This window comes from Gossypium raimondii, chromosome 13 (genome assembly GCF_025698545.1).
Source record: "Gossypium raimondii isolate GPD5lz chromosome 13, ASM2569854v1, whole genome shotgun sequence".
Taxonomy (NCBI): domain Eukaryota; kingdom Viridiplantae; phylum Streptophyta; class Magnoliopsida; order Malvales; family Malvaceae; genus Gossypium; species Gossypium raimondii.
In genome coordinates, this window is record NC_068577.1 from 44,546,637 (window position 1) to 44,553,334 (window position 6,698).

General features: G+C 31.2%; 1 non-coding gene across 1 annotated transcript; it reads left to right on the forward strand.

Moving 5' to 3' along the window:
- Positions 1–733: 733 nt before the first annotated feature.
- LOC128036310 (small nucleolar RNA R71) lies at positions 734–840 on the forward strand. The gene has a single exon (XR_008193108.1). It is a non-coding gene; the product is annotated as a small nucleolar RNA R71 (small nucleolar RNA).
- The last annotated feature ends 5,858 nt before the right edge of the window (positions 841–6,698 follow it).

Below are 6,698 nucleotides of genomic sequence, written 5' to 3' on the forward strand. Positions count from 1 at the left end.
ACTAGGTAAAGCACCTTGTGGTCGGTTTCTGAGTTCAGTTGCAAGCTGGCCCATTTAGTTTTCTAGGTTTTTCAATGTAGCTGCTTGGCTTTGGATTAAGGTATCATTCTTGGCTATGTATGCCTTCAACAAGTTTTCTAAGCCATTGGATGGTTTAATTTGAGGTTGTTTCTAAACTTGTTGGGTAAAAATAGGTGGCTAGGTCGGTCTAGGTTGGGCGTATGTGTTGCTGGGTCCAGCCCCTTGGTTACTCCAAGAGAAATTAGGGTGTTTTCTGCACGATGGGTTATAGGAATTGGATTTTAGTCCTTGCCTTCCTCTGTTTTGGTTCTGGTTACCTATGTAATACATGAATTATGGGCTCGATGGACATTCTTCGAACAGATGTCTTTCCCCGCAATAGACACAGGCTACATTTTCAAATTGATTTGGTGGTTGTGATGCAAAACTATTAAACCCATTAGTGGTAAAATTTTTAAGCATTGAGGATATTAAAGATACCTAATATGCGAATGAAGTGAGAGCGTCTACTTCATGTATTCTAGCGACTCGTATTCCAAACGCTGCTCGATTGGTTGGCCATTGATAATTGTTATTGTCAATCCTTTCAATGATTTCATAAACCTCATTATAAGACTTAGAAAAGAGAGCACCATTAGTAGAAGCGTCCACTACCATCCTCATGTGAGCATTGAGACCATTACAAAATGTCTCAAGTTGGATGCAATGTGGGATTCCGTGATGAAGGCACTTTTGTAATAATTCTTTATACCTTTCCCATGCCTCATACAAGGACTCATCATCCATTTTTTGGAAAGCAGTGATCTCGTTCCTTAACTTAGCAGTCTTGCTAGGCGGGAAATACTTCATGAGGAATCTTTTTGCTAACTCTTGCCATGTGAACATTGAATTTGGTGGTAATAAGTTCAACCAGGCTCGAGCTCTATACCTTAGCGAATATGGGAACAACTTCAATCGTAGTGCATCTTCGAGTACTCTAGCTAACTTGAAAGAATCGCTCACCTCCATGAACAATCTTAAGTGCAGGTGATGATCTTCGGTAGGCATTCCACTGAATTGGCCCACTGTATGAAGTATCTAAAACATGACTGGCTTCAGCTCGAACTGTTGTGCCTTGATTTTGAGTCTTCTAATACCAGGATTAAGATCATGAAACACTGACATGGCATACTATCTTAGAGCTCTATCCCTATCATTAGCGATAAGGATAGGATTTTGAGATGTGTTTGAAGTGAGCAGCCAATGGGGTATTTATAGGTTGAGAAGGCTGCTAAAAATAGCCAAAATCAGTAATCAAAGGCTCCCCCATGGCCGGCCACACATGTGGCATGTTTGAAGATTTCAAACATGCTATTTTTAGGTAAAGGCAAATCTTGAAAGCCGTGAATAATGGAGGAGTTTGAATTCAAATTTAAGGAGTCTTTAAGGGCCATTTTGCAAGCCAAATTATCAGCCAAACAAGCTGATTAGGTCAGAATGTGAGATGGTTTTGGGCTGCCTAGTGCTCGGTTGGATCAGTTTTCTTGGTTCAGCTCAACTGCGCCCATTTTCATAATTAATTAATAATAATTTATTTAACCTAAATTAAATTGGATTAAAATTAAAATTAATTATATTATGAATTAGTACACATAATTTGGACCTTCTTAGGCTGAAAAATTAAATTGCCTTGATGTTTGAAAATTGCTTCTCGATTTTGCGCTTCTAGTAGTGTCTGTCAAGCCATTTTTCGCCATTTGTGCAAATCTGTCAAAAATAATAAAAAATAATCAAAATTTGATATAAAATTAATTAAAATTAAACATGTTCATAATTTGAGTGCAATTTAATTATTTTATAATTATTATTTATTTTTCGACAAGAATTTTACCGAAACTGCATGAATTTGAGTTAAAAAGGGCATGAAAAAGTGTGTATATTTTTGTGTTTCGTGGTGTATCAAGATCATATAAGTTATTTTGAAATTTTACCATAGATGAATTTTGATTCGATTCAAAGTATACTACTAGAGTTATATTTTCTTTCTTCTTGATAAAATCATCAAGACTCAATGTCAAACAAGAAAGGTATATCAACTTATTAGATCTTTATGTTTAAATTTTTTCCTCAACAATAGCATCTTTAAATATTAAATTGGCTTGATATATGATTTAAATATTTGAGATGGTATTCCTTTTAAGTTTTGATTCCATGGGCTACTTATTATTTTAAGCATATTATTTGTTCATGAAAATGAATCTTGATTGACTTATTTATGTCGTTATAATAGGTTCTATAATTAAATAATATATTTGACTAAAACATATTTAGTAGATAAATTTGTATTGATAAACCAATGAATTTTATGATTGTTCATATTTGATTTAGTTCAAATATAGATTACGTTTCTCTAATGTCCTTTCTTAATTTGGTTATACAATTTGAAAATTTTCAATACTAATACATGCATAGTTCTAAAGACAATTTTGAGGAATGTCTAAATTGATTTTTGGGTTGATTCTAATATAGAATTTCTAGTTTAATTGTTGTCATTTTAATTCTTGAATTATTTTGGTTGGAAACATGTTCATAAATTTAAAATGAAAATTATTATATTAATTTGGCCATTGGCATTTCTATAGACCTCGTTATATTAACCGGTTGTTGTTTGATAAGAAGTATAAAAAAACTCATGTGGTTTAATTTTGTAAATGACTTATATTTTCCTACTATACAACCCTAAGAACCTTGTTACTTTTGTAGAGTGTTAAAGGTAGTTCATACGTTTTATATTATTCCATTTGTTAATTATTTAGAGAAATGATATGATCAATTATAAATGGAAAGGTTTTAGTGAACATGAAATGTATTATTTTGAAGTAAATTTCATGCATGTCTACAATGGTTTATGAACTTTTTTCTATCACTAGCATTATATCAGGCTTGATATTTTAGATGTCAGTTTTATCCATACATTTGGTTTACAATAAACTCCATGCTTGACTTGACTATTTTTTTTCTAGTTAATTGATGATGCAAAACTCTTGTGAAAATGATTTTAAAAGTATTATGAATTGATCTCATGCATTCTTATGGCTAAACAAAAGAACTAGTTATTTGTTTCACTGATTTTTCTCCATTCCCCGAAGTGAATGTAGCAATAGATGACAATTATGAAAATGGAACCTATTATCATTATTGGAAAATAAATAAGAAGATAGATGATTGAAATGTTGCTAAATGTTCATTCTTAGAATAGAATGATCAATGATTTATATTAATTAATCATTCCTTGAAGCGAATGATATCTATATGATCTTATTGGTAAGAAATATGATATATACTTACATTATTGATTGAATTATTTTTGCACATTCCTTGAAGTGAATGTCGCAATAAATATGTTATAATAACTTTTGATCATTAAAGTCAATTTGGACATTTGAAGATTTTGGCATATTCTCTGAAGTGAATATCGCATATAATTGTTTGCAAATTATATTTCTTTTATTGAGTTAATGACATTATGGACTTCACTTTGATTTAGATATTTCTAGAAGTAAATGTCACAATCTGGTTATATATGGATACAAAGTAAAAGGCATGATAATATAATTATCAATTCTCAAATTTCATATTGGTGTTATTAGTACAATTGAAAAGCATGTTAAAGTAAACTAGAAGCTTCTTGATACAAATATGTTTAATACTTGGTCCGACTAGTTAGATCATCCTAGATCATATATGATGCGAAAATTAATTTAGAATTCATATAGATATTCATTAAAAAACCATAAGTTTCTTTAATTTAAAAAATTCTCATGTGTTGCTTGTTCCCAATGATAATTGATTATTAAAAACTCACTAGTTAAAGTTGAGATTTAATGTCTTGCATTTTTGAAATGAATATGGACTCATTCATCCATCATGTGGATGGTTTTGATATTATATGATTTTGGTATATGGATCTACAAAATAGTCACATGTTTTATCAACTCGCAACTTGTCGTTCGCGAGATTGCTTGTTTTAATGATTAATTTCAAATTATGCAATTTAAAGAATTCATCTTGCTAATGCTGGTGAATTTACGTCCCAAGCTTTCAATAATTGCTGTATGTTAATTAGGATAAAAGTTGAAAATTCTTTAGCTCATGTTCACACATAAAACAGTTTAGCTGAATTGTTTATCGACCGCCTCCAACTAATATCTAGGCCATTACTTATGAGAACAAAACTCCCTGTTATAGCTAGGAGATATGTTATTTTTCATGCAACAGCACTTGTACGCATTAGGCCAACAAGTTTTAATGAATAGTCCATATTACAATTGACTTTTGGTCAAGAGCCAAATATTTCTCATCTTAGAATTTTTGGATGTGCGGTATATGTTCTAATTGCTCCACTACAACGCACAAAGATGTGCCAACATAGGAGGTTAGGAATGTATATTGATATAAGTCTCATTATATTATTAAATATTTTTATGCTATTAATTCGAAATTTAGTTATGACATGAGTTGTTACTTATTATGAGATAGTTTTCCCAACATTAGGGAAGAGAATAAACAGTTGGATGAATAAAGTACTTGAAATGAATTATCATTGTCTAAGATCCTCGTACAAAGCAATGTGAACCAGAAGTTCAGCAGATAATTCATTTTACAAATCAACTGCCAAAGATTCATTTATTAACCTAACGAGAATTACAAAATCTCACATACCAGTTGAAAATGTTCCAATACGAATTGATGTCCCAATAGGACAAACTGTTAGTGCAAAAGAAAGTAATCCGTGCTTGAAGCGTGGAAGGCCAGTCGATTCCAAAGATAAAAATCCTCGTAAAAATAAAGGAGCAAACATTCAAGATAGTCATATAGTGGAGGTGGGGGTTCCTGAAGAAACTCATAGCAGAACTAATTATAAAACTCAAGAAGAGATTCAGGTACCTGAAAGTGAAAATGAAAATGATAAAAATAAAGAGATCTTGATAAGTTATGTTAATATGAGAAAAAGATGGAATCGGAAAAATATAGTTGTTGACAACAATTTTCTTATAATGTTGCTATTGAAATAACAAAAGAAAATGAGGATCCTGGGCCTAAATTTATTGAGGAATGTAGAAATAGAAAAAAAATGATCAAAATGGAAAGACGCAATTCAAGTAGAATTGAATTCACTTTCTAAACATGAGGTTTTTGGACTTATAGCCCAGACACCTCAAGATGTAAAGCTGGTAGGCCATAAATGAGTATTTGTGCGAAAACGAAATGAGAAAAATGAAGTTGTAAGATATAAAGCACGACTTGTAGCATAAGGATTTTTCGAAATGCCTGACATTGATTACGAAGAGACATATTCTCTTGTGTTGGATGCAATCACGTTTAGATATTTTATTTCTCTGGCAGTACGTGAAAAACTTGACATGTATCCAATGGATGTTGTTACTACCTATTTTTATAACTCACTTAATAGTGACATTTATATAAAAAAAATCCTAAAAGGATAAATAGTTTCCTAGGAAAATTGCTCGATAAAAAATGATTCAATTTGCCCATATAAAGGCCTGGATCAGATTTTTGTGATAATTGTTGTTTAAGTTGATGATCTAAATATTATTGGAACTTTTTAAGAGCTTCAAAAAATAGTAAATTGTTTAAACAAAAAATTTAAGACGAAATATCTTGGAAAAATATTTTTTTTTGTCTTGGCCTGCAGATCGAGCATTTAAAAGATGGAATTAATGTCCATCAATCAACTTAAACGGAAAAGATCTTAAAGCAATTTTACATGGATAAAGCACATCTATTGAGTATCTCGATGGTTGTACGATCGCTAGATGTGAAAAAAATCAATTTCGTTCTTACGAGAATGATGAAGAGTTTCTTGATCCTGAAGTACCATATCTAAGTGTCATAGGGGCATTGATGTATCTTGCAAACAACACAAGACTTGATATAATTTTCATTGTAAACTTGTTAGAAAGATTTAGTTCTTCTCCCACACGTAGACATTGGAATGGAATTAAACATGTATTCAAATATCTTAGAAAGACTATTGATATGGGGTTATTTTATTCAAATGATTCAAAATCTCTATTAGTCGAGTATGCTTATGCTGGATATTTATTGGATCCACATAAATGTTGATCTCAAACAGGTTATTTATTTACATGTGGAGGTATTGTCATAATGACATTCAACAAAGCAGATATTAGCTGCCGCCTCTTCAAATCATGTAGAAATAATTGCAATAATAAGCCAAACCGAGAGTGTGTTTGGCTAAGGTTATTGACTCAACATATTTAAAAGATATATAATTTGCCTTTATAAGAAATTATGTTAACTATCTTATACGAAGATAATGCATCATGTATAGCTCAATTGAAGGGTGATTACATCAAAGGTAATAAAACGAAACATATTTCACTAGAATTATTCTTCACTCATGATCTTGAGAAGAAATGTAATATACAAGTTCGACAAATTCGTTCTAGTTTGAAAGACTAGTATACAAGATTGAAAGACTAGTATACAAATTCATTCTAAAACTCGTTGTACTTTTTTCCTTTAACCAAGGTTTTGTCCCATTGGGTTTTCCTAGTAAATGTTTTTAATAAGGCAACTTGTAATAGGAGGTTGTGTACTCTTTTTCCTTCATTAGGTTTTTATCCTATAGGGTTTTTCTTGATAAGATTTTA